At 43.1% G+C, this 27812-nt stretch overlaps 4 long non-coding RNA genes across 4 annotated transcripts; all 4 read right to left on the minus strand.

The window, feature by feature from the left end:
- Positions 1-3555: 3555 nt before the first annotated feature.
- Positions 3556-27661, minus strand: LOC310752036. Its single transcript, XR_014542812.1, has 2 exons — positions 27630-27661; positions 3556-3807 (listed from the first exon to the last, which is right to left on the minus strand). It is a non-coding gene; the product is annotated as an uncharacterized lncRNA (long non-coding RNA).
- Positions 5627-7266, minus strand: LOC310751934. The gene is made up of 2 exons (XR_014542692.1): positions 7171-7266; positions 5627-6287 (listed from the first exon to the last, which is right to left on the minus strand). It is a non-coding gene; the product is annotated as an uncharacterized lncRNA (long non-coding RNA).
- LOC310751620 lies at positions 16228-17512 on the minus strand. Its single transcript, XR_014542636.1, has 2 exons — positions 17015-17512; positions 16228-16448 (listed from the first exon to the last, which is right to left on the minus strand). It is a non-coding gene; the product is annotated as an uncharacterized lncRNA (long non-coding RNA).
- Positions 23680-25773, minus strand: LOC310751956. Its single transcript, XR_014542719.1, has 2 exons — positions 25361-25773; positions 23680-24786 (listed from the first exon to the last, which is right to left on the minus strand). It is a non-coding gene; the product is annotated as an uncharacterized lncRNA (long non-coding RNA).
- Positions 27662-27812: the final 151 nt, after the last annotated feature.

Raw genomic sequence — 27812 nt, forward strand, 5'->3', positions numbered from 1 at the left:
CCCATGACTCAACAGCGCAGGATTGCTCAGTAGTTTGTTATTCTGCCTGAGCTTCATTGCTTAGACTCAGAAATTCATTTTAATCTATTTGCTGCGGTTAGCTAGATGTGTCCAGTTTGATAGGTCAAAAAGGAAAGATGAGATCAACATCTCAAAGACGTCAGGGTATTTTTTCCTCCTCTGTTGTGAGCCATCCCCTCACCCCCCAAATGATACCATAAGAACATTAACAGAGTCTACTGGATCAACTCAATGGCTCATCTAGTCCACTATCCTGTTCTCACAGTGGTCAACCAGATGTCCATGGGAAAAGTGGAAGCAGGATTCAATCACAATAATACCCTCTGCTCCTTTGGGCTTCAGCAACAGAATTTTGTCTTTCTCACTGTCTCATTAGAGGACCTGTGTCATGTTCCGCATCATACAAGAAAAAGCCAACCATTAACAAAAGACTCGTTTCTTTATCTGCCTTCACAATTCTACCTGGCATTTTTAATTGCTTCTCTCTGGGTAAGGATGGAGAGCGTGTCAATGTTGGCTTTGCTGTATTGGTTATATGTCCAATGCTTGGGTTACATGAGTAAACATAGGATCGTAGCCAACTAAGTTCTATAGAGAATAGACCTATGCAAATCAAAGATTCTAAGTCCAGCACTGAATTTAGTGCTGTGCTGGTGCTTCACTTGCACATGGCCCACAAAGATAGATGATAGGTGTCAGGGACTGGGCAGAGGAGGAATGGTGGAGACCCCCTCCCCAGCCTGACCCTTCCAGAGAAGAGGAAGAGAGTTCAGAATTACAACAGAGGTTTGAGAGAGGTCACAGCTCATAGGCAGATGAGGTGAAAAGTTGGGGAATAATGAGAGAGGAGGAGGAGGAAGAAGAAGACGAAGCACCAGGGAGTGACAGCTGACAGACACAGTGTCCTTAGAAAGCATTCCAGACCCCGCTCTCCCAGAACCCAGCAAGCCTTGAAAGTAGGAGAGCAAAGAGCTCAAAGACAGAGGGCACTCATCAGCACCAGTAGCAGAGGTGATGAATATTATGAATGAGGAAGTGGGAAGACGGGGGTAGGGGGGGAGATTCAGTTAGGACAACACCATAATTCAAGAAGCTGGGTTCTAAAGCCTCTCTCTCTCTTTCTCTCTCTCTCTGTAATACTGAATAAAAAGCAGATGGTAAGAACATTCCTTGTCTTTGTACGTTCCTCAACAACCAGCCATGAAAGTTGCTGACAGCAGCCTGACAATAGGTTGCTCAGATTGCACGTGAATCAGCCCTGCATTTCACACACAGCCCCAGCCTTTTCCAATTTTTCACCCAACTTGAATGAATACATCAATGCAAGGAGTGGACAAGAGAAGTCCTTCTGGCTGGAGCTGTGGGGAATTGGAGCTCAACAACAACAGCTGTCCACAGGTTCTCCCCATCAGAAGAGGCTACTGGAGCAGGACAATGGCCCATCCAGCCCAGTATCCTGTTCTCACAATAACCAACCAGATCTCCCAACTGGTAGCTCACCATCAGGATCTGAACACCTGAGTGACTCTACCCTCCTGTTGTGTCCAGAATCTGGCATTCAGAAGCACGGCTGCCTTGAATTGTGGAGGCACAGAAATGCCATCATGGCTACTGGCCAATCCTCTCTTAAAGCCACCCAAGTTGGTGGCCATCACTGCCTCCTGTGCAAATGAATTCCATAGTTTAACTATGTGTGGTTTGAAGAAATGCTTGTATTGACCCTGAATCTTCCAATATTCAGCCTTATTAGATGTCCATAAGTAGTAGAATTACGAGAGAAGGAGAAAACGATTTTCCCTATTGGCTTTCTCCAATACATAAACGCGGGTGGCGCTGTGGGTTAAACCACTGAGCCTAGGACTTGCCAATCAGAAGGTCGGTCGGTCGAATCCCCGCAACGGGGTGAGCTCCTGTTGCTCGGTCCCTGCTCCTGCCAACCTAGAAGCTTGAAAGCACAAAGTACAAGTAGATAAATAGGTACCGCTCTGGAGGGAAGGTAAACGGCATTTCCGTGCGCTGCTCTGGTTCGCCAGAAGTGGCTTAGTCATGCTGGCCACATGACCTGGAAGCTGTACGCCGGCTCCCTCGGCCGGTAAAGTGAGATGAGCGCCGAACCCCCAGAGTCGGTCATGACTGGACCTAATGGTCGGGGTACCTTTACCTTTACCTTTACCTTTACCTTTACCTTTACCTTTACCTTTACCTTTACCTTTTTAATGCCATGTCACCTCTATCGCAGCTTTCCTCTACACTAAACTGTCCCAAATGTTGTGTATCTCTGAGAAGGAGGAGGATGGGCAAACAAGAAGAAAGGGTGTGTGTCTTTCATGTTCTGCTTATTTGCACCTTGCTGTCCTCTATTGAAAACAGAACTCTGTACCGGATGGACTTTGGTTAGATGAAGCCAAGCCTGATTTTAGTAATTGCTCTTCTACGCAAGTACTGTCATCAGTACTACCTCAAACCCTCTGGCTAAGATCCAATGATGTGCTTGTGATGCAAGACCTCATGGTTATCACACCTAACACCCACGTTCAGAAGATGAGCTGGAAGTTATGTGTGAAATCTAGGAACTCATGACTTTATATGTGAAAAGAATTGGATTGTAACAATATGATGTAGCCTTTCAGCAATCATTTTCATTGTTCTGGTTAAACCTTGACTCCTGGAGCCTTAGCAGCATAGTAAACAAACAATTCTTTTTCTGACTACCTTTGAAATGTTTGAAATATTGAGAAGGTGTCCCCCATCCCCTGTTTGTCATGGTTAGGGGATCTGCAGTCCTCCAGGTGTTGCTGGACTCTAACTCCCATCATTACCAGCCGTTTTGCTTTTTCTGGGGGTTTATGTATATTTTCAGGGGTTTTCCCCAACCTGTGGAGCAGATTTGAGGATGGTGCGGGTCACACACAGGGGTGGTTAGGGGGAAAGTTTCATTGCCCAAGTGGAAGTCATTATACTTATGCAATTGTTTAGTTGAATACTGCCATTTGCTCCTAACTAACTGAAAACATGACCACATGTGTGTAGCCTCAAGGCTGGAAAACTGCAGTGTGCTGTATGTGGTGCTGCCCTTTTGGGCTGGGTTGGAAACTTCAACTGGTGCAGAATGTGCCAGCTACATTGCCGATGGAGGCATCTGGCTGATGGTGGCATCTCGTAATACCATCGTTAAAGCTTATTTACTGGCTGCCCATCTACCCCTGAGGCAGGTTCAAGGTCCTTGTGTTACTTTACAAAGCCCTGTACAGCTGAGGTCCAGAGACCACCTGAACCCTGGTATCTCAGCTCAGTCACCAAGATCATCTGTAGGAAGAGCATCGTTGCTCTTTTCCTGAGTTGGCAAGACTTACTTGACAACAGGAAACCAAACCTTTAGTGTTATCTGCCCAGTTCAGCAGGAACCTTCTGTTTCAACTTTTAAACACCTCCTGAAGTCTGAGAGCCAGTGTGGTGTAGTGGTTAAGAGCAATAGACTCGTAATCTGGTGAACCGGGTTCGCGTCTCCGCTCCTCCACATGCAGCTGCTGGGTGACCTTGGGCCAGTCACACTTCTTTGAAGTCTCTCAGCCCCTCTCACCTCACAGAGTGTTTGTTGTGGGGGAGGAAGGGAAAGGAGAATGTTAGCCGCTTGGAGACTCCTTAGGGTAGTGATAAAGCGGGATATCAAATCCAGACTACTACTACTACTACTACTACTACTACTACTACTACTCTTCTTCTTCTTCTTCTTCTTCTTCTTCTTCTTCTTCTTCTTCTTCTTCTTCTTCTTCTTCTTCTTCTTCTCTATTCTGTCAGGCTGATGCTGGAAATTAGGAATACATCTTTCCACAAGAGTTTGCTGATCTCTCAGTTTGACTTTCTATATGGCTTTTTTGTATAGTATTATGTACATTTGTGAACTGCTGTGATATTTTTTATGAATAGTGGTGTATATACATACTTTTATAAAAAATATGAAGTTATTAATACGTAAGTGTTTTATCTTGGTTCAGAAGTGTTTGTCACAGTTGCTTCTCTGCAAGGAGGAAAGTTGTGTGGCCTCCCTTTATTCCGGTTCTCTCTCCCTCCTCCTTCTTTGTTGAGAAGTTTTGCCATAGCCACAGCATTGGAATGGAATTGGCTGATGAGTGCAAATAATTGATTGGCCAAATTATGGGGGAATTTAGAAAAAATACCTACCATTGTCTTTCCAAGTTGAAATATCAGGATATGAGTATGAGGGGGATGTGATTATTATTATTATTATTATAATACTCTTAATGTTTTTATTGGAGTTTTGCCCCAACTTCCACTGGAATGGCAGAGTTGCATTAGCAGGGACCTATGTACTCAGAAGGGCACCAGAGCTGTGTTTTATTAATTGCCCAGGCTGGAATGCAGCCATTTGGCTGGAGAAGGTTTCTCCACCTATTCATAAACCAACCCTGACATCCGATGTCATCCCATTTCACAGTCATGGCAAGACCTTTGTATCGTATTCAACCAAGGCCACATTCAAACCATATTTTTCAAGTACTGTGATACATCATTAGCAGTCATAGGTTCCCCCTAGAATTCTGGGAGTTGTCATTTCTTAAGGGTGCTGGGAGTCGTCATGGGACAGCCTATTCCCCTCCAGGAGCTACAATTCCTTGAGTTCCCCAGGAAAATGGATTGTTAAGCTCCCCTGAGAATTGAAGCTCTGGGAGGGGAACAGAGATCTCCTGACAACTCTCAGCACCCATAACAAGTGACAGCTCCCAGGTTTCTTTGAGGGAAGCAATGACTATCAAAATAGCACCAGAGTGCTTCAGACATGCTGCATGAATGTGGTCTAAGTTATTCCCCAAAGACACCCACTGAAATTTAACAAATGACAATATCTGTTTAGGGAAGTTTTTAATGTTTACTAGGTTATTGTATTTTAGTGTTTTGTTGGAAGCCGCCCAGAGTGGATGGGGAAACCCAACTAGATGGGCAGGGTGTATATAATAAATTATGATGATGATGAACTCTTTAACCAGGTGTTTGGCTGATTAACATTCTATGTCCTTTTAAATGTGTTTGTCAGAGGCGAGTATCAGTTTCTTTTGCTTTTTTCTTTGTTTTATTGTGTATTTTGTGTTTCGTTTTTGTGTTTTTATGTTGTGAATTGGATGAACAGCAGTACACAAATTTATTAAATGATGATGATGATGATGAATAGGTGGTGATTTCATGAGAAACAGACCAGACCAACAGTACAAGGAGCAATGTTGGTCATTTCCTGAGTTGGCAAAACTCAGTTGACAACAAAGAGGAGACCCACTGAAATTTAAAAAAAATATAATATTTCTTTAACCAGATGTTTGGTTGATTAACATTTTATGGCCTTTTGAATCTCTCTCTCTCTCTCTCTCTCTCTCTCTCTCTCTCTGTGTGTGTGTGTGTGTGTGTGTTATCACATTGTTTTACTCTTCTTTGTTTTATTATGTATTTTGTGTTTTCAGTTTGTGTTTTTATGTTGTGAAGTACCCTTTGATCTTTGAATGAAGGGCAATATATAAATTTAATAAATGATGGTGGTGGTGAATGGATGGATGGTGATTACAAGGAAGACAGACCAGACCAACAGCACAAGGCATTGCCATGAATTCAGATTTATTCATTCATATCCCAGACACCATGGAGAAAATGAAAGCACCATCTATTTCAAGAAAAAAAGACTCTTTCATCTGGATTTTTGAGACTGATTGAAGAGAAGAATTCCAGTTTCCTGAAGGTTGCGGGAATGAAGCTAGAAGCATCAACCTCAATGAGGTTAACTCAGGAAGGCAACAAGCAGGCATTAAATACATATTTTTTTGACCTTGATCTCAGGTTTTGAGCTGGCAAACAGCAAGCTGGCATTCGCTTCTGGGTGTTAGGATTGCTATCAAGCTTCAAATCCAGAGCCCAGGTAGCAATTTCTAAAGTGCTCAGAACTTGTACTGCTGGCAAGTATAGCGAGACTGGTTGCAATAGCCGCGGCTAGAGCAACAACATGGGGAGCAGCCACATCTGGAACAGCAGCTGCGCCTGTGGCAGCAGCAGGGAGAGCAGCCACATCTGGAACAGACTTGACGGCTTTGGCAGCAGCAGGGAGAACAGCCACATCTAGAACAGCAGCTGCGCTTGTGGCAGCAGCAGGGAGAGCAGCCACATCTGGAACAGACTTGACGGCTTTGGCAGCAGCAGGGGGAGCAGCCACACTTGGAACAGCGGGAACTCTGGCCTCCACAACAGGACATTTTGAGGGAGTGAAGCTGAAAGAAACAAATAAGGATTTATTGTAATCAACCCATGATATGTTCTCATCCATGCATTGTTCAGCATGTGTACAACTTGGAAGTCATGATTTACCTAGAGTGCTTCTCTGTTCAGGATCCTTTCATTATGGTTCACCCTTATTATTATTATTTTATAATTGTTTATTCTATTATTCAATAATTTATAATTAAATTAATTATGTCTGTATAATATTTTAGCTTTTTCAACTGAAGGTAGAAATGGAATACATAATTCATCTTTACTGAACATTCCAAAAGTTCATCACTTGAGTTTTTAATATGCAATCAAAATCAATAGTTTGAATGTGATTCCCTCCCCACTCCCTCTGAATTTGAAACCTGAGCAACTTAACACTTTCAATGTGTTCCATATTATTTAAGTAGCCTTCAGATATGGATAGTTGCTGTCAAATCCATTCAAATAATATTGCATACCAACCATCAGATGTTTTCAGGCATGAAATACCCTTTTCATCAGTTAACTAACTAACTAACTAACTAAGCCACACATTATATGTGAGCTCTGTAACTTTTTCTCATAAAATATAAGATTGTTTGCCAACTATCATCTATAGAAAGCATCTATCCAGTATTAGGTCAATATTCAGAAACTATCTGAACAGTCTCAGAAGATTTAAATAGTTGCCATCAGAAATGTATGGTTCTCAATCGCAGCAAAGAACATTCCCAGCTAAAGGAATAACCCATATTCTATCAGTAAAGTAGACAACCTGATGAATCTGATCCTTCAAGTATTTTTGGTAGATCCACCCAATAGCAAAAATTTCAGTACTGGGGTTCTGGAAGACATTATATGCTACCTAAATTATCAGTCTCCTAGCAACTGAATTGACCTTACCTTGTACAGCCGTCAGAACTTGTCAGCTCAATGGAGATTCAAGTCAACAAGTAAAGAGCTCAGATACAGAGGATCCTTTTAAAGAGCTCCAAGAGCACCATCAAGGAAGCACCATCAATGAATGGACTCATGCTTCATTGCTACTCAGAGCACATGTTTATGTGTTGCATCCATTATCTACCAATCACATATTCGTTGAGTTTATTCACATCTTCCACGATGACAGCAATTTCCCAAGGTCTGTAATTAGGCAGCATTTGAAGCTTATCACGCTATAATCCTCACATCGCACACACTTTGTTGAGGTTACTTCAAAAGGGTGGTTTCTTGAATAGCAACACTGGCAAGAATGGAATGGACCTTCTCATTGGATCCATGTGGCTGAACATCCCCATGACACAACAGCGCAGGATTGCTCAGTAGTTTGTTATTCCATCTGAGTTTCATTGCTTGAGCTCATAAATTCCTTTTAATCTAGGTGCTGTGATCTGCAACACGTGTTCAGGTTTGTAAGTCAAAAGGCGAAGGTGTGCTGGTCCAGGGGGGAGGTTACCGTGGGGCGAGGTCCAGGACCTGAGTTGAGGGTCGCCAGACAGTCCTCCTCGGGCAAAGCAGGGTCCACAGCGAGAAGCCGGGCAAGGACAGGAACTCTGGGGGAACAGGACTGGATGCTGGCCAAAACAGCTCATCAACGACGTTGCTCCCGCAACCTGGGACCGGGCTGACTGGCCTTTATCTTCTCTGAGGCCAGGGGCGGTCCCGGCCCCCAGGAGACCCGCCTCTCCTGGCCTTAAGGCGAGCACTCCTCCTGGGAGAAACCAGTTTCCTTCGCCTCTCTGCCCTGAGCCTCTGCAGTTCAGGAGAGGCCGAAGGGTTACTGGGCCCAGGGGGAGACTCACCTGTAGGCACCGAGTCCTCAACCACCTCCGGAGCCAGAGTGGATTCACCTGGTGCCTGCTCCTGAGGATCCGGCACAGGTGCAGGCGCTTCAGAATCAAGGCCCTGCCCCAGTTCAGCCAGCCCTGGAGGCAGGGACTCCTGTGCAGGCTGGGATTCCTCCGGTTCAGCCTCTGAATCAGATTCCCAGGCCATCACAGAAGGTGAGATCAACATCTCAAAGACATCAGGGTATTTTTTTCACTCCTCTTCTGTGCCCTCCCCCCTGATGGGATGCTTCCAAGGAAGTGGGGGCATTTGGCAGGTCCCCAGCTCACTCCAGCCCACTGGTCGGTTGCCGGGCGATCTCCGGTCCTTGGATCAGCATGTAACTGCGCCTCGAGCTTCAGAAGCCTTCAGAAGCTGAGCACACAAGCCAACAGAGTAAAAAACTCTTCGCAACAGAAGGGCAGATAGAGGCTGTGTAAAGCATATTTACAAGCAGTTTATTCAGCATCAGGACAAAGGAAAAACATGTCTTCTCCCTTTCGTGTCCAAAAGCAAGCGGCATAAGCAAAAGCTATACACAAACAGAAGTTCCCAGCAAGCTGTGCTGGAGTGTAAACAGTCATGTGACACACAACAGCCTGTTCCTCTTAGGGTGGAACGGAATATCGTAACACCCCCACCCCCAAATGATACCATAAAAATGTAAGAAGAATATACTGGATCAACTCAATGGCTCATCTAGTCCACTATCCTGTTCTCACAGTGGTCAACCAGATCTCCCCATGGGAAACATGCAAGCAGGATTCAAGCACTTTAATACCCTCCACTCCTGTGATTTCCAGCAGCAGAATTTTGTGTTTCTCACTGTACCATCAGAGGGCCTGTGTCATGTTCTGCATCATACAAGAAAATGTCAGCTGCTACCAAAAGACTCATGTCCTCATCTGCTTTCAGAAATCTGTGTAGCATTTTTAATCTCTTCCCTCTGGGTAAGCATGGAGAGCATGTAGATCCACCCAATAAAACAAATTTCAGGACATTTAATGCAACAGAATTTTGTTTTTTCCTGCTGTCTCATCTCTTCCCTCTGGATAAGAGTGAAGAGTATGTTCAATGTAGGTTTAAGAAGCTACTGTAGGGGTTATGTTCTTGAAGCTTTGCTTACGTGATGAACACACAGGATTGTAGACAACTAAGTTATATAGAGAGCAGAACTGTGGAAATCAAAGAATCTAAGCCCAGTGCTGAATCTAGTGCTGTCTAGGTGGCTCCACTGCACAGGGCGCCAAGCCAAGAGAGTTTCAAAATAATAAATGAATGAATTGTTGTGAAAAGAAGAAATATTTAGAAGCGGGCGCCAGATTTTGTCCTTGCTCATGGTGCCACATAAAGCAACTACTCTAACCAGATCAACAAAAGATCAAAGTAATTTTGGAGTTCTGAATTAGTGGGCAGCATCCAATGTTACCCCCTTCATGGATCACTGCCTTGCTCTGAATAACTCAGAGAAGCTATGAGCTATGCCGTGCAGGGCCACCCAAGATGGACAGGTCATAGTGGAGAGTTTTGACCAAACGTGATCCACCTGGAGCAGGAACCGGCAAGCCACTCCAGTATCCCTGCCAAGAAAACTCCATGGACAAAGACAACAGGCATATAAAAGTTATGACACTGGAAGATGAGCCCCTCAGGTCGGAAGGCGTCCAACATGCTACTGAGGAAGAGCGGAGGGCAAGTACAAGTTAATGCAAGTACAAGTACATGCTACTGAGGAAGAGCGGAGGACAAGTACAAGTTAATGCAACAGAGCTGATTCTGAGCTGATGAAGTGGCTGGGCCAAAGCCGAAAGGACGCTCAGTTGCGGATATGCCTGGAAGCGAAAGGAAAGTCCAATGCTGTAAAGAAAAATATTGCATAGGAACCTGGAATGTAAGAACCATGAACCTTGGTAAAGTGGATGTGGTCAAAAATGAGATGGCAAGAATAAATATTGACATCTCGGGCATCAGTGAACTAAAATGGACGGGAATGGGTGAATTCAATTCGGATGACCATCACATCTACTACTGTGGGCAAGAATCCCATAAAAGAAATGGAGTGGCCCTCATAGTCAACAAAAGAGTGGCAAAAGCTGTACTGGGATGCAATCTCAAAAATGATAGAATGATCTCGATACGAATCCAAGGGAGACCTTTTAACATCACAGTAATCCAAGTTTATGCACCAACCACTGGTGCTGAAGAAACTGAAATTGACCAATTCTATGAAGACTTACAACACCTTATAGAAATAACACCAAAGAAGGATGTTCTTCTCATTATAGGGGATTGGAATGCTAAAGTAGGGAGTCAAGAGATAAAAGGAACAACGGGCAAGTTTGGCCAAAACGAAGCAGGGCAAAGGCTAATAGAGTTCTGCCAAGAGAACAAGCTGGTCATCACAAACACTCTTTTCCAACAACACAAGAGACGACTCTACACATGGATATCACCAGATGGGCAGCATCAAAATCAGATTGATTATATTCTCTGCAGCCAAAGATGGAGAAGCTCTATACAGTCAGCAAAAACAAGACCTGGAGCTGACTGTGGCTCAGATCATCAGCTTCTTATAGCAAAATTCAAGCTTAAACTGAAGAAAGTAGGAAAAACCACTGGGCCAGCAAGATACAATCTAAGTCAAATTCCTTATGAATACACAGTGGAAGTGAGGAACAGGTTTAAGGATTTAGATTTGGTGGACAGAGTGCCTGAAGAACTATGGATGGAGGCTCGTAACATTATACAAGAGGCAGCAACTAAAACCATCCCAATGAAAAGGAAATGCAAGAAAGCAAAGTGGCTGTCCAACAAGGCCTTACAAATAGCGGGGGAGAGAAGGCAAGCAAAATGCGAGGGAAATAGTGAAAGATACAGGGAATTGAATGCAGATTTCCAAAGAATAGCAAGGAGAGACAAGAAGGCCTTCTTAAACGAGCAATGCAAGGAAATAGAGGAAAACAATAGAATGGGAAGAACCAGAGATCTGTTCAAGAAAACTGGAGATAAGAAAGGAACATTTCATACAAAGATTACCATAATAAAAGACAAAAGTGGAAAGGACCTAACAGAAGCAGAAGACATCAAGAAGAGGTGGCAAGAATACACAGAGGAATTATACCAGAAAGAAATGGATGTCTCGTATAACCCAGGTAGTGTGGTTGCTGACCTTGAGCCAGACATCTTGGAGAGTGAAGTCAAATGGGCCTTAGGAAGCATTGCTAATAACAAGGCCAGTGGAAGTGATGATATTCCAGCTGAACTATTTAAAATTTTAAAAGATGATGCTGTTAAGGTGCTACACTCAATATGCCAGCAAATTTGGAAAACTCAGCAGTGGCCAGAGGATTGGAGAAGATCAGTCTACATCCCAATCCCAAAGAAGGGGAGTGCCAAAGAATGCTCCAACTACCGCACAATTGCACTCATTTCACACGCTAGCAAGATTATGCTTAAAATTCTACAAGGCAGGCTCAAGCAGTATGTGGACCAAGAACTCCCAGAAGTGCAAGCTGGATTTAGAAGAGGCAGAGGAACCAGAGACCAAATTGCAAACATGCGCTGGATTATGGAGAAAGCTACAGAGTTCCAGAAAGACATCTACTTCTGCTTCATTGACTATGCAAAAGCCTTTGACTTTGTCGACCACAGCACACTATGGCAAGTTCTTAAAGAAATGGGAGTGCCTGATCACCTCATCTGTCTCCTGAGAAATCTCTATGTGGGACAAGAAGCTACAGTTAGAACTGGATATGGAACAACTGATTGGTTCAAAATTGGGAAAGGAGTACGGCAAGGCTGTATATTGTCCCCCTGCTTATTTAACTTATATGCAGAATTCATCATGCGAAAGGCTGGGCTGGATGAATCCCAAGCCGGAATTAAGATCGCCGGAAGAAATATCAACAGCCTCAGATATGCAGATGACACAACTTTGATGGCAGAAAGTGAGGAGGAATTAAAGAACCTTTTAATGAGGGTGAAAGAGGAGAGCGCAAAATATGGTCTGAAGCTCAACATCAAAAAAACTAAGATCATGGCCACTGGTCCCACCACCTCCTGGCAAATAGAAGGGGAAGAAATGGAGGCAGTGAGAGATTTTACTTTCTTGGGCTCCATGATCACTGCAGATGGTGACAGCAGCCACGAAATTAAAAGACGCCTGCTCCTTGGGAGAAAGGCGATGGCAAACCTAGACAGGTTCATTAAAAGCAGAGACATCACCTTACCAACAAAGGTCCGTGTAGTTAAAGCCATGGCTTTCCCAGTAGTGAGGTATGGAAGTGAGAGCTGGACCATAAAGAAGGCTGATTGCCGAAGAATGGATGCTTTTGAATTATGGTGCTGGAGGAGACTCTTGAGAGTCCCATGGACTGCAAGAAGATCAAATGTATCCATTCTTAAGGAAATCAGCCCTGAGTGCTCACTGGAAGGACAGATTGTGAAGTTGAGGCTCCAATACTTTGGCCACCTCATGAGAAGAGAAGACTCCCTGGAAAAGACCCTGATGCTGGGAAAGATGGAGGGCACAAGGAGAAGGGGACGACGGAGGACGAGATGGTTGGACAGTGTTCTCGAAGCTACAAACATGAGTCTGACCAAACTGTGGGAGTAGTGGAAGATAGGAGTGCCTGGCGTGCTCTGGTCCATGGGGTCACGAAGAGCCGGACACGACTAAACGACTAAACAACAACAACAACATCCAATGTTACTCCCACTTCGAGCAGACAAACTGAAATTAATCAATATTGCTAATTTAAGTCAATTCATTTCAATGGGTTTACTCTGAGTGAGCCTTTGTCAGCAGCAGTCCACTGGGTTATAGTCTGTATAAGTCCTACTCAGAGTATTTCCGCTGAAATTAATAGACATGAATAACTTAGGCCGATTAAGTCAATGGGTCTAATCTGAAAAAGACTACTTTTGGACAGCCAATGTCTGTCACCCAAATGTTTTGCAATGCACCCTGCTTGGTCTCTACTGAAACTTTCCCTTCCTTCCACCCAGTTGCATTTGTTTCTCCCTGACCACTTCATAAAAATGTATATGACCAACTCTTTGGTCATGTGGTGATGAACACATAACCCAGGCACTACCATAGACTTGAATGGCCAATGCTTTAGTTATTTGAGCAACACATCTAAGATCCTATTCCAGAGTTATATTGCCAGCCCATAAACCAAATTCCACTGAAGGATTATGAGGTGAACACATTGGTTACGTGGCCAACACTTGATTCTCAGCCCACAGTATGGTTGAATGACAAATACCTGGGGTATGTTGGTCAGCTAGAGCACGATAATGAGTCATGGCCATAACTGGTATCATGGAGTGCTATAGAACAGATTCTACACTGGAAAGCTCAAAACTGAAGCTTATAGCTACTGAGGAAGATGGTAAGAAAGGGTGGGAAGGACAAGAAGGCCTGGGATGAAGGAGAAATGGAAGGCTTTTGTTAAAAAACCAGAAGCTTTTTTACTGGGTATAGTGTGTAAAGAGATACTGAGACAAGATAACAAATTGTTCTTATATGAAACAACTGCGGCAAGAATTTTGTTTGCCCCAAAATGGAAAGTACCAACAAAAGAAGAGTGGCAGATGAAATTGATGGCCTTTATAGAACTGGCAAAACTGACGGGAAGAATCCAGAACCAGCAAGATCGAACATTCCAAAAAGACTGGAATAAATTTATATTATATTTGAAAGACAACTGTAAGCAGTTAACATCACTAGCAGGGTTATCTGAAGATTTGTAAGATGAAATTGTTACTTATTCAGGTGGAGTAATTTAATGATATAACAAGAATATGAGAGGAAGTGAAATGCAAGGATGCAAAATATAATTTTGTAAACCATTAGGTGGGAGGGAGGGAAGTTGGCAGGCTGAGTTGAGCCAAAGAGTTATAAGAAGAGGATATGTTACGTAATGTGATTATATGTAAAACTAATAATATATTTTTAAAAAAGTAATAGAAGGCAGGTGTGGTGGAACAGTCTCTGTTGGCAAGCCAAGGGACAGCTGGTGGTGGAACCCACCCAGTAAGCGGCAAAGGTGTCTGGAGAGACTTTCTACTGAAACCTTTGCTGAACAGCAAACTGGTGCTTTAAAACAAGGTTTCAGAATAGCAAGGAGGGAGTTGGGCAAAGCTCCATTTTTGGTTAACATATATTGTTCTCATCTCTGTTATTTTTTCTTGTATTTTTTTTTAACTGTCCCTTTCCAACCCTGTTCCAAAATCACCGAATAATTTCCTGTCTCATTACCCAATAGCCCATGGGTAGGCCAACCTAGGCCCGGGGCCCGGATCCGGCCCAATCGCCTTCTAAATCCAGCCCACGGATGGTCCAGGAATCTGCATGTTTTTACATGAGTAGAATGTGTGCTTTTATTGAAAATGCATCTCTGGGTTATTTGTGGGGCATAGGAATTCGTTCATTTTTCCCCCTTCAAAATATACTTGTCCCCCCCCCCAAGGTCTGAGGGACAGTGGACTGGCCCCCTGCTGGAAAAGTTTGCTGACCCCTGCAATAGCCCCAATACTGTGGATTGAGCTGTTGTGCAACCTGCCTTCATTTTTGCTCCCCTATCCAACCCTGATATCAGGCAAATCCAGCACTACAAATCTTCGAATGGAGGTTGTGTGATGATACCTTTACACACCCACACCCACACATGGATGTATATTTTATGTTGTAAAGACCTTAGGGGTGTATTAATATCTAGAATATTTACCATAAACTGGGGAAACCCGTATTCAAAGATCAGCTTGATTTCTCTACCACAGATAAAATGAGGAATCCTGTACACTATCATGAGATAGTTAGATGAATAGCAGGGTAAAATAAAGTAATAATCATCAAACTGAGAGGCACATTGAGTACGCAGGATTGGACCTTCCTCATCTGGACGCCTGCTAAATGCATGATCTGCTAGCAACCACGAGGGAATGTTGCATTGAATGTAGAAAACTCTCAGATCAGGAAGATGGCTTTAAAACCAGAAGATAAGAAGAGCTGGCTGGGTTAGACCAATGATCGACAACACAAGACACTGCCAGGAATTCAGAATTTTATTAGTGGACATAAGGAAGAGCTAGAGAGAGAAATTACACCCAATACACCAAAAGAAAACATAGAACACCATATATATTTCATGAACATATCAAGGCACTTTTAGAGGTTTGAAATATGTTCTGAAGAGAAGAATCTTAAATTTCACGAAGGAGGCAGGGACAAAGGTTGAGGCATCTCACTCAACGGGAAGGTAACCATCATGTCTTTAAGTATTGTATTTATGATGACGTTCCCTATATTCTGAGTGTTGAGCTAGCAGCCAGAATGCTGGGTTTTCCTGCCCAGATCTGGGCTGACATGCTGTTGTTCTTGTTCTTGTTCTTCTTGTTGTTGTTGTTGTTGTTTAAACCCAGGGACCCGTTAGCAGTTTCTAAAGAGTTCAGCACTTGTACTGGTAAGTAGAGCAGCAGGTCTGGCCGCAGCAGCAGGGGACACAGCAACTCTGGTTGCAACAGCAGCAGGGGGAACAGCCACACTGATTGCAGCAGCAGCAGGGGCTGCGGCGACAACGGGAACAGCAGCACGGAGAGCAGCAGGACTGGTTGCAGCAGCGGGGGCAGCAGCAGCGGGACTGGGAAGAGCAACAGCAGGGGGAGCAGCCACACCTGGAGCAGCAGGTCAGCTTGCGACAACAGCAGGGAGAGCAGCCACATCGAGAACAGCAAGACTGGGAACAGCAGCAGGGGGAACAGCCGCACTTGGAACAGCATTTAGCTTTGTGGCAGCAGCAGGGGGAGCAGCCACATTTGGAACAGCAGGAGGACTTTTGGCAGCAGCAGGGGGAGCAGCCACACTTGGAACAGCATTTAGCCTTGTGGCAGCAGCAAGGGGAACAGCCACACTTGGAACAGCTCTGACCCTGTGAACAGCAGCAAGGGGAGCAGCCACACTTAGAACAGCAGGAGGACTTTTGACAGCAGCAAGGAGAGCAGCCACACTTGGAACAACATTTAGACTTGTGGCAGCAGCAAGGAGAGCAGCCACACTTGGAACAACATTTAGACTTGTGGCAGCAGCAAGGGGAGCAGCCACACTTGGAACAGCAAGAGGACTTTTGACAGCAGCAAGGAGAGCAGCCACACTTGGAACAACATTTAGACTTGTGGCAGCAGCAAGGAGAGCAGCCACACTTCGAACAGCATTTAAACTTGTGGCAGCAGCAAGGGGAGCAGCCACACTTGGAACAGCAAGAGGACTTTTGACAGCAGCAAGGAGAGCAGCCACACTTGGAACAGCATTGAGACTTGTTTTGACAACAGGCCATTTTGATGGATCAGAGCTGGAAAAAAGTGAAGAATTGGTTTCAGTAATCAAACCATGCAGTACTCACATCCATCCATACATGGAGAAACACACAATACATTTTTCTGTTCTTGTTATGCCTTCAGTATATTCCAAATTCCTGACAATTATTAGTTACAGGAACCATACTTGACAGCCCCATGGTAATTTCAGCCGTGGCCTGAGAGCCCAACACATATCAACATGGTAAGACAGAACTCAATAGATTATAGAAACTTGAAGTCTATTAGTCTGGGATGCCCACGACAGATATCCAGCATTAAGTGACCATTTAGCCAAAAAAGCTAAATGACATAATATCTGAAGAACAATAGACTATAAGGAACGAAATTCTGCAAAGGGATTTTTTTTTCCTTTTGCAGGTTAATTCCTTCTACTGCAAAAAAACATCTCTGTAAGGAATGAAGCAATAAAGAAGAGAACCTGATGGATCTTGTCCTGCAGGTAGTTCCCGTAAATCTACCCAATAACTCTAATTATGTATATGGTTTCTGTAAGAAGTTTAATGCTATCTAAATAACCGGCAATTAAATTCGAACTTACCTTGTACAGCAGTCGGAACTTGGAAGCACAATCGAGATTCAAGTGAACGAGTGAAGAACTTGGGGAAGGAGGATCTTTTTATACAGGACTAAGCACCCAGCCCCTAGGAAATGAGGCACCGCCAGTGAATGGACACGTTCCTCATTGCTCCCCAAAGCACATGTCTATGTGCTGCGCTTTCCATCTCCCAATCCCATGTTTGTTGTGTTGGTTCACATCTTCCACTTCAAGAGACTTTTCTCAAGGTCTATAATTAGAGGCATTTGAGGCTCAAAATTGTAAACCTCATGTCAAGCACACACCAGAGGGCACCTGAGAAGGACGGCTTCATGAATTCAAATGCTCGAAAGAACGGAATGGACCGTTTCGTTGGACCCATGCGGCTGAACGTCACCATTGTGACTCAACAGCGCATGATTGCTCGCTAGTTGGTTACACCATCTGAGCTCTCTTGCTAGAGGTCATTCCTTTTAATCTAAGTGTTCCAATTAGCAGTGTGTGTACGTTTTTATAAGTCAATAGGAAAAGATGAGATCAACAACTCAAAGACTTCAGGGCACCTTTCTTCCTCTTTTTGAGTTTTTCCTTTGGAATCTCACATTCCTCCAGCATCCGTAGGCTTGGGAAGATGTTCACAGGTTCACTGTATCATCAGAGCACCTGTGTGTGATGTTCTCACTCCACCTGAGGTCAAGTCAGCTGTCACCAAAAGGAGCTTGTCACCTGCTTTTTTATGTACAGTGGTACCTCGGGTTACAGACGCTTCAGGCTACAGACGCTTCAGGTTACAGATTCTGCTAATCCAGAAATAGTACCTTGGGTTAAGAATTTTGCTTCAGGATGAGAACAGAAATCATGCGCTGGTGGTGCGGTGGCAGTGGGAGGCCCCATTAGCTAAAGTGGTACCTCAGGTTAAGAACAGTTTCAGGTTAAGAACGGACCTCCGGAATGAATTAAGTTCTTAACCTGAGGTACCACTGTATTTATATACAAAGGACGGTTTTAAGGCAATGGATGTTGAATACTGCAGTGATCCCCCCCCCCCAACAAATAGATAAAATCCTCTGATAACAACTGGAAAATGTATCACCTACTATGTGTGAATGATTTGGAGAAGAAGAAAAAACTCTCTGGTTATAGCAGTAATGATTACATTTACCTATTACAAAATAATACATAGAAAGCAATGTACTGTAATAGGTTCGTAAAAAAATGGGTCTTTTCATTACATTTTGTAACACCGTGCTTAAGTATAATGTCCAGTGTTATGATGCTTTCAGTCTGTTGTAATCTGCCCAAATATTACTTTTTTTGGATCTAATTAGCCTGTGTGTTGAGAAGGTTAGACTAGGACCAGGGAGTTGAGGGTTCAAATCCCTATTTGGCCATGATGCTCTCTTGGTTACCTTGAGCTAGTCACTGCCTCTCAGCCTAGCCTACCTCATAAGGCTGTTGTGGGGATTAGTTAATGAGCGTGGGATATAAATGCAATAAGATAAATAAACAAATAATGAACATTTTAATAATAATAATAAAAAAAAAATCAGATACATTTAAACAGTTTTAAATACAAATAAACAACATTAAGTCAATATATTTTTAAAAATAAAGTGTATGTGTGTGTGTGTGTGTGTGTGTGTGTGTATATATATATATATATATATATATATATTAAAGATACATGTGAGATTTGAAGTCCTCATTATCTTTTCAGGCTAATATTAGGGACTGAGCTCAATGGATATTTTGCATTTCCTTCTTTGGTAATTTTCACATACTCATTTCTTCAGTGTGTACTCTATTAGCTGCCTGACTCAACCTAAACTTGCTCACTGCAAACTTTAAGCTCTTCGGATTCATGATGCAGGTTTCCTGTTGAGAACTGGTTTCGCGACTAGTAGCCGAACTAAAGTTCTGCTTCTGTAAATCATTGGGAAACATGTTCAGGGATGGTATTGTGCCCCCAGGGTCTTGTAGCATCAGTTTTCTCAGCAAAAAATAAATATTTTTATTTCTTTATTTTGAGTTCATTCTTTCATAAAACGCATATACCATTTGATTGTAAAGAACCCTTGCCACCTCATCTTGCACTTTCAAAAGCAATCACACCTTCCTGCAATTTGTTTTCTCCTTTGCAAAATGTCCCTCTCCTTTTACACATGCCACTCATTTTTGTGGTCTTCGGACGGTTTCGATTCACTCATCCATTTTTGCAGTTGATGGTGCTTGTGTTTGTTCCTTCTTCTTTTTTAAATCAGGTTGGGGGATTTTCTATTTGTTAAAGAAGTGTTCTTCAACTCCCATCATCCCTGACCATTGCCTAGGCTGGGTCAGGATGATGAGAGTTGTAGTCCAACAACATCTGTGGACCCAACCAGCTTAGTTGGTTTTGTCAAGGGATGGATGTGAACTGGGATCAGTTGCTTTTGGGACATGTTGAAACTCAACTAAAACTAGTTCCTTTTCAAAATGAACTTTCCAAGCTCTGGTATGACCTGAATGACATAGCATCCATTTCTCCTACACCTATTTGACTGTTACTCGCCATTGATTGCCACGGATCATTTCTATGGCCTTCTCTTGCCCACTTCTTGCATTTATGCATCCAAATTGGATGAAATTTTGGAAAAGGCTAGGGCCAAGTGTGAAGTATAGGAGTGATTCATGTGGACTCTTAGTGACGTGATTCTGGGCTACATCGCCATTTGGAGCATTTTGTGGTCATCATAAAATACCAGCTCACCTTCTACAGTCCCGTTGTGGATGTGGTGTGATGGACACAAGCTCATGATTCAGTCATTGGGAATTTTTAAAAATTATAGTGATCAGGACTCAAGGAAGAGCAAAATCCATATTACAACGTAAGAAGTGCATGTAAATAAGACTGAAGGCAACCTGATCCAAACACACACACACCATTCACACTCAAAAACAAATCTCATTACACCAAACCAAAGACAACCAACCACACCCTAGGCTACCCCAACCTCTTTCACCACCAAAGAAATACAGTAGTGGAAAGAAGAAGAAGAAGAAGAAGAAGAAGAAGAAGAAGAAGAAGAAGAAGAAGAAGAGGAGGAGGAGGAGGAGAGGGGGAAAGGGAGGGGGAGTTTGGACTTGATATCCCACTTTTCCCTCTCCTTAAGGAGTCTCAAAGTGGCTAACAATCTCCTTTCCCTTCCTCCCCCACAACAAACACTCTGTGAGGTGAGTGAGGCTGAGAGACTTTAGAGAAGTGTGACTAGCCCAAGGTCTCCCAGCAGCTGCATGTGGAGGAGCAGGGAAGCGAACCCGGTTCACCAGATTATGAGTCCACCGCTCTTAACCACTATACCACATGGGTAAGAGAATCCACACAAGTGATGCAGACACAAAGCCCCACACCTACACTAAGTAGAATAATAGAAGCATTGCCACCTGACTCCACCCCACTCACCATTCCCCCTCTCCCTCTTTCCTCCTCTTTTCTTCCTAACCTAACACTGTAGGTAACATTAATGTCTAACAACAAATGAAACTGATCTGTAGAAGACGCAGCTTGAAAAAAGAGACAATGCACATATTTTTGTAAAGTAAGAATTCTCCAATAAAAATATACTTTTTTGAAAAAAAGGGGCCTTGTTATTGGCTATTATCAATAGAATTTATACCCTACCCTTGGAAATGTAAATAACTATCAGATTTTTGAAAAGCTAGCTCATAAAAAAAATTGAATTAAAATAAATAGCATTAATTGAATTAATGCAAATAGATTGTTGCTGTTTTGACTTTCATTTTGCTATCTTATTTCATGAGCTGCAGAAACTGCTTTTAAAATAATGGTTTTATTGGGTACTACAGGGAGCACCGGGGATGAGTTTCTTGAATCAAGGAGGCGGTGGCCCCCAAACATTTGGGAATCACTGCTCTAACCCATTTAGCTTAGTATTGTCTCCACAATAACTGCTATCAGTTCCCCAGGGTTTCAGTCATAGATTTTTCTCTCTGTGTCCTACCTGGACATGCCACGGATAGAAGCAGGGACCTTCTGCATGCAGAACAGGGGCTCTTCCATTGAGCAATAGACCTTCCCCCAAGGAAAAGTTTTGTGAAGTACAGAATGAACCAACAACACCTTGCAAAGCATGCCATGATTCCAGAATTTCATTGTAGGAGTCATTTCAGAGTTGAAGGTAAAGGTAAAGGACCCCTGACAGTTACGTCCAGTCGCAGACGACTCTGGGGTTGTGGTGCTCATCTCGCTTTACTGGCCGATGGAGCTGATGTTTGTCTGCAGACAGTTTTTCCGGGTCATGTGGCCAGCATGACTAAGCTGCTTCTGGCAAAACCAGAGCAGCACACGGAAATGCCATTTAGCTTCCCGCCGGAGCGGGACCTATTTATCTATTTGCACTTTGATGTGCTTTTGAACTGCTAGGTTGGCAGGAGCAGGGACCGAGCAACAGGAGCTCACCCCGTCGCAGGGATTTGAACCGCTGACCTTCCGATCGGCAAGCTGAAAGCTCAGTGGTTTTCACCACAGTGCCACCTGCGTCCCAGAGTTAGGCAGAGACAATCACACACCAAACACCAAGGGGATAATAAGAGCACCATTTATTCCATGAAAAAGTCAGGACTGCTTCACTGAAAATTTAGAATAAGTTTTGAAAAGAATTAATCAACAGTTTCACAAAGGAGGAAGAGACACTGAACTCAGCAATGAGGCATTGAACTCAGCGAGATAAGCCTGGGAAGAAAACCAGGCGGTTTAAAGATATATATTCCTGACATTCCGGGTGTTGAGTTGGCAAGCAGCCAGTGGAATGTTGCTTCCGGGTGCTGGGCTTCCAAGTTGGTTTTTACATCCGCAGTGCCATTAGCAATTTCTAAGGAGCTCAGCATTTGGTCTGGAAAAAATTGCGACCAGAAGAGCAACAGGAGTTGGAGCCACAGCAGCAAAGAGAGCAGCAACCTTGGTTGCAACAGCAGCAAGGGGAACAACCACACTGGTTCCAGCAGCATGGGGTGCAATGAGAAGAGGAGCAACAGTTGCTCCGTCCAAAATTCATTACTTGTGCTCATTCCTTCTAATGCAGTGATGGAAAAACTTGGCCCTCCAGCTGTTTTGGGACTTTAACTCCCATCATCGCTAGCTAACAGGACCAGTAGTCAGGGATGATGGGAATTGTAGTCCCAAAACAGCTGGAGGGCCAAGGCTGGCCATCACTGTTCTAATGCATGTGCTGTAATTAGAATAAGTGTACATCTTTTTTATAAGTCAATAGAAAAAGATGGGGTCAACATCTCAAAAATTTCAGGGAATTTTTTTCCTACTCTATTTTGAGACCCCCATTGCAAAAAAATGATACCTTAAGAAAATAAGAAGAGTCTTCTGGATCTGGCCAATAGTTCATCTAATTTGCCATCCTGATCTCACAGTAGTCAGCCAAATGCCCATTGGATAATTGCAAGCAGGATTCAAGCACAATATAACCCTCCCTTCCTGTGGTTTCCAGCAACAGAAATGCATGTTTCCTAGTAGGCTACTCTGTGTGTTATGAAGCAACTACTGTGTTTTAATTGTTGTTAGCCACCTTGGGACCTTAGGGTGAAGGGAAGCAAATAAATTGTACTACTTCTACTATCACTACCAATGTATGAGCCTGAGGAAACCAGATCAACAAAAGATTAAAGTGATTTTGGAGTTCTGAATTAATGGGCTGTAGACAATGTCACTCTCACTTAGTGCAGACCCATTGAAATTAATCAATAATAGTAACTTAGCGCAAGTCTTTTCAGTGGGTTTACTCTGAGTGGGCCTTCATCAGCAGCAATTCACTGGTTTATACTCAGTGTCAGTCCTACTCAGAGAATGCCCATTGTAATTAATAGACATGAATAACTTAGGCCCATTAAATCAATGGCTCTAATCTAAATATTTTTATTATTATTATTGGACAGCCAATGACTGTCACCTAAATTTTCTGAAATGTGCCCTGCTTGGTGTCCACTGAAGCTTTTCCATTCTTCCATCCAGTTGCAACTATTTCTCCCTGACCACTTCATTAAAGAGTATACTACCAACTCTTTGGTTACATGGTGGTGAAGACATAATCTAACACTTTAGTTATGTGAGCAACACATCAAAGAACCGATTCGAGAGCTACATTGTCAACACATAATCCTGATGCCATTGAAGGATTTTAAGGTCAACGCCTTGATTACATGGGCAGCACATGATCCTGAGCCTACAGTACAGTTGTGTAACAAATATCTGGAGTATGTTGGCCAGCTAGAGCATCAGAATGAGCCATGGCAATAACTGGGATCACTGAGTATGGTAGAGCAGTTCATTCACTATAAAGCTCAAAAGTGAAGGTTTGCAGCTACTGAGGAAGATGGTGACAAGGGCTGGAGAACATCAGGAGACCCAACAGTGAAGGGGCAACACAGCCATCAGGGTGAGTTAGCATTGATGGCCTTAGCTTCCATGAACAAGCCTGATGTTCTTTTGGATAGGCACATAGAAAGTTACCGTATACAGAATCAATCCATTGGTTTTGGAGCTGGAACATTCTCTGGCCCACTTGAACATGATGGGTTTTGAACCTGGGACCTTGTGCATATAAATCAGACACTCTACCCTCCAACTGAGCTAAAATTTTTCAACCAACAATACAAGACACTGCCAGGAATTCAGAATTTAATCAGTGGACATTAGGAAGAGCTACAGAGAGAAAAACACACCCAATACACCGAAAGGAAAACATAGAACACTATATATATTCCATGAACAAATCAAGGCCCTTTTAGGGGTTTTGAAGAGAAGAATTTCATGAAGGAGGCAGGGACAAAGGTTGAGGCATCTCGCTCAACTGGAAGGCAACCAGCATGCATTTAAATATTGCTTTGTGTTAATGTTGATTCCAATATTCTGAGTATTGAGCTTCTAACCAGGAACCCGGATTCTGTTTCCAGGATCTGGGCTGACTTAATTGTTTTTGCATCGAAGGCCCCGTTAGCAGTTTCTAAAGAGTTCAGCACTTGTACTGGTAAGTAGAGCAGCAGGTCTGGCCGCAGCAGCAGGGGACACAGCAACTCTGGTTGCAACAGCAGCAGGGGGAACAGCCACACTGATTGCAGCAGCAGCAGGGGCTGCGGCGACAACGGGAACAGCAGCACGGAGAGCAGCAGGACTGGTTGCAGCAGCGGGGGCAGCAGCAGCGGGACTGGGAAGAGCAACAGCAGGGGGAGCAGCCACACCTGGAGCAGCAGGTCAACTTGCGACAACAGCAGGGAGAGCAGCCACATCGAGAACAGCAAGATTGGGAACAGCAGCATGGAGAGCAGCTACACTTGGAACAGCAGGAGGACTTTTGACAACAGCAGGGGGAGCAGCCACACTTGGAACAGCAGGAGGACTTTTGACAACAGCAGGGGGAACAGCCACACTTGGAACAGCAGGAGGACTTTTGACAACAGCAGGGGGAGCAGCCACACTTGGAACAGCAGGAGGACTTTTGGCAGCAGCAAGGGGAGCAGCCACACTTGGAACAGCAGGAGGACTTTTGGCAGCAGCAAGGGGAGCAGCCACACTTGGAACAGCAGGAGGACTTTTGGCAGCAGCAGGGGGAACAGCCACACTTGGAACAGCATTTAGCCTTGTGGCAGCAGCAAGGGGAGCAGCCGCATTTGGAACAGCTCTGACCCTGTGAACAGCAGCAAGGGGAGCAGCCACACTTGGAACAGCATTGGGACTTGTTTTGACAACAGGCCATTTTGATGGAGCAGAGCTGGAAAAAAGTGAAGAGTTTGTTTCAGTAATCAAACCATGCAGTACTCACATCCATACATGCATGGAGAAACACACAATACAATCTTCTCTTCTTGTTATGCCTTCTGTATATTCCAATTCCCTGACAATTAGCAGAAACTATACTTGAGAACCCTATTGTTTTTTCAGCCATGGCCTGAGAGCCCAGCACAAATCAACATGGCAAGACTGTTACTCAAAAGATTGTTTAAAAAACCTTGAAATCTAATATTCTGGAGTGCCAATGAGAGCCATACAGAATTAGGTGAAAATTCAGCCAAAGAAATCTCAGAGCATTCACACTATCTGTAGAACATTTAACAATAAGGAACGGAATTCTGAAAAGGGATTTATTTGCAAATTCATTCCTCTTACTGAAAGAAAAAAAAAACTCTCTAAGGAATGAAGTGGAATAAAGTAGTAAAGAAGAAAACCTGATGGATCTTGTCCTGCAGGTAGTTCCCGTAAATCTACCCAATAACTCTAATTATGGATGTGGTTTCTGTAAGAAGTTTAATGCTATTCAAATAACCGGCAATTAAATTCGAACTTACCTTGTACAGCAGTCCGAACTTGGAAGCACAATCGAGATTCAAGCGAATGAGTGAAGAGCTTGGGGATGGAAGATCTTTTTATACAGGACTAAACACCCAGCCCCTAGGAAATGAGGCACCGCCAATGAATGGACACGTTCTTCATTGCTACCCAAAGCACATGTCTATGTGCTGCGCTTTCCATCTCCCAATCCCATGTTCGTCGTGTTGGTTCACATCTTCCACCTCAAGAGACTTTTCCCAAGGTCTATAATTAGAGGCATTTGAGGCTCATCACATTGTAAACCTCATGTCAAGCACACACCAGAGGGCACCTGAGAAGGACAGCTTCATGGATTCAAATGCTCAAAAGGAGGGACTAGACTTTCATTGGACCCATGCGGCTGAACGTCACCATTGTGACTCAACAGCACAAGATTGCTCCCTAGTTGGTTATCCTAACTGAGCTCTCTTGCTAGAGGTCATTCCTTTTAATATAAGTGTTCCAATTAGCAATGTGTGTATATTTTTATAAGTCAATAGGAAAAGATGAGATCAACAACTCAAAGACTTCAGGGCACCTTTCTTCCTCTTTTTGAGTTTTTCCTTTGGAATCTCACATTCCTCCAGCATCCGTAGGCTTGGGAAGATGTTCACAGGTTCACTGTATCATCAGAGCACCTGTGTGTGATGTTCTCGCTCCACCTGAGGTCAAGTCAGCTGTCACCAAAAGGAGCATGTCACCTGCTTTTTATGTATTTATATATAAAGGACAATTTTTTAAAAGGACAATGGACACTGAATTAAGTCTCTCTCTCCCCCCAATATATAAAATCATCTGCTAAAAACTGGAAAAATATTACCTACTATATATGAATGATTTGAGAAAAGATCTGGTCTATAGAAACAGTTATTAAATTAACTTATTATGAAATTATACATGTAAAACAGTCTAACAGGTTCATGGAAAATAGGTTTTTTGTGTTATGTTTTGTAATAATCAGTTTAACTATAGTGTTCAGGGAAGTTTTTAATGCCTGATGTTTTATCGTGTTTTTAATATTCTGTTGGGAGGCGCCCAGAGTGGCTAGGGAAACCCAGTCAGATGGGTGGGGTGTAAATAATAATATTAGAACATTATGCTGCTTGCAACCTATTGTATTCCTATGGGTATCTGTCCAAATATGAGTTTATTTACCTTCTTGGATCTAATTAGCCAGCATGGTGTAGTGGTTAGAGTGTCAAGATTAGAACCTGGGAGACTAGGGTTTAAATCTCCACTTGGCCATGAAGCTCAGTGGGTCACCTTGGACCAGTCACTGCCTCTCAGCCTAACAAATTTTATAGAACTGTTGTGTCAGGCTTGAGGAATTCTCTCCCTCCCCCGGTGGCAAAAAGAAGCAGGGATGAAACAAGAAATTCTTACTATGGTTTATTCAGATATGACTGGGATTTTGGATCTAAATGGAAAGGAAAGCAATACATTTTGCACCATTTTCATTCCAGGAGTTGCTGTAAGGAGACGCACAAGATCTCATCCAAGCTCCTCAAGGACTCAGTGTATCTGGTATTCCTCTGCAAAGGCATTAAATATGTGGTCGCTGATTGATCAGAGTGTGAGTCTAGGCTTGGTTTAGGGAACTGTTGGCCCTTCCAGTGTTGCTGAACTACAACTCCCAACAGCATCTAGGGGTCCAAAGGTTCCCCAAACATGCAATATATAAGGGCAAAAGGCTTTGTGGATATTTTTATGACAACATAAATTTTTGAAAATACTTTTTTTATTAGTTTTCAATTGCAATAGTCCAATAAAAGCTTCATTATAACAATGCCAAATTATAATACCATTAAAAATGTCAATCATTCAAAAGCCAAATTATATAATTTAGGTGCCCCCCCCCATGTGCTAGAGCTAGAATTTTTTTATTTTTTAAAAAAATATTTTTTATTAATTTTCTTTTCTCAATAAATATCCAATATCCAATATCATTGCTAAACATATATTTTCCAATTTCCCCCCTCCCTGTTGACTTCCCTCAACTACCATTTCTGGTTTATCACTTCAGATGATACATTTTGCTGTTTATATACAATACTATGTTGTCACATTGTTGTACTTCTTGTTCCCATGCGTGCTAGAATTGATGGTTTGATTATTTACTTCATTTCTGCATTCCAAAATCTTACAAATTTCCATTACATTCCAGTCAGAATAGCAAACCCTTATACTGCAGCTGCAATTTTAATGACTTCCATTCTCATTAATACATTCAATGATTTATAGTCCTACAGGTGAAGCATTCAAACTCTCTCTTTGTTCTTGTGTGTGGTAATTATGTCCATGATGTTTCTGCCTGTCCTTGTAATATGTCATGCCTATCTTTTGTCAGCTGTTCTCTAATGCCTTGGGCAGAGCTAGTGTTCCATTGTCGTTTCAAAAGTTCTCCATCATAAATTTAAACATAGCTATCCT

The sequence above is a fragment of the Podarcis filfolensis genome (assembly GCF_964270895.1).
Source record: "Podarcis filfolensis genome assembly, chromosome: 16".
Taxonomy (NCBI): Eukaryota; Metazoa; Chordata; class Lepidosauria; order Squamata; family Lacertidae; genus Podarcis; species Podarcis filfolensis.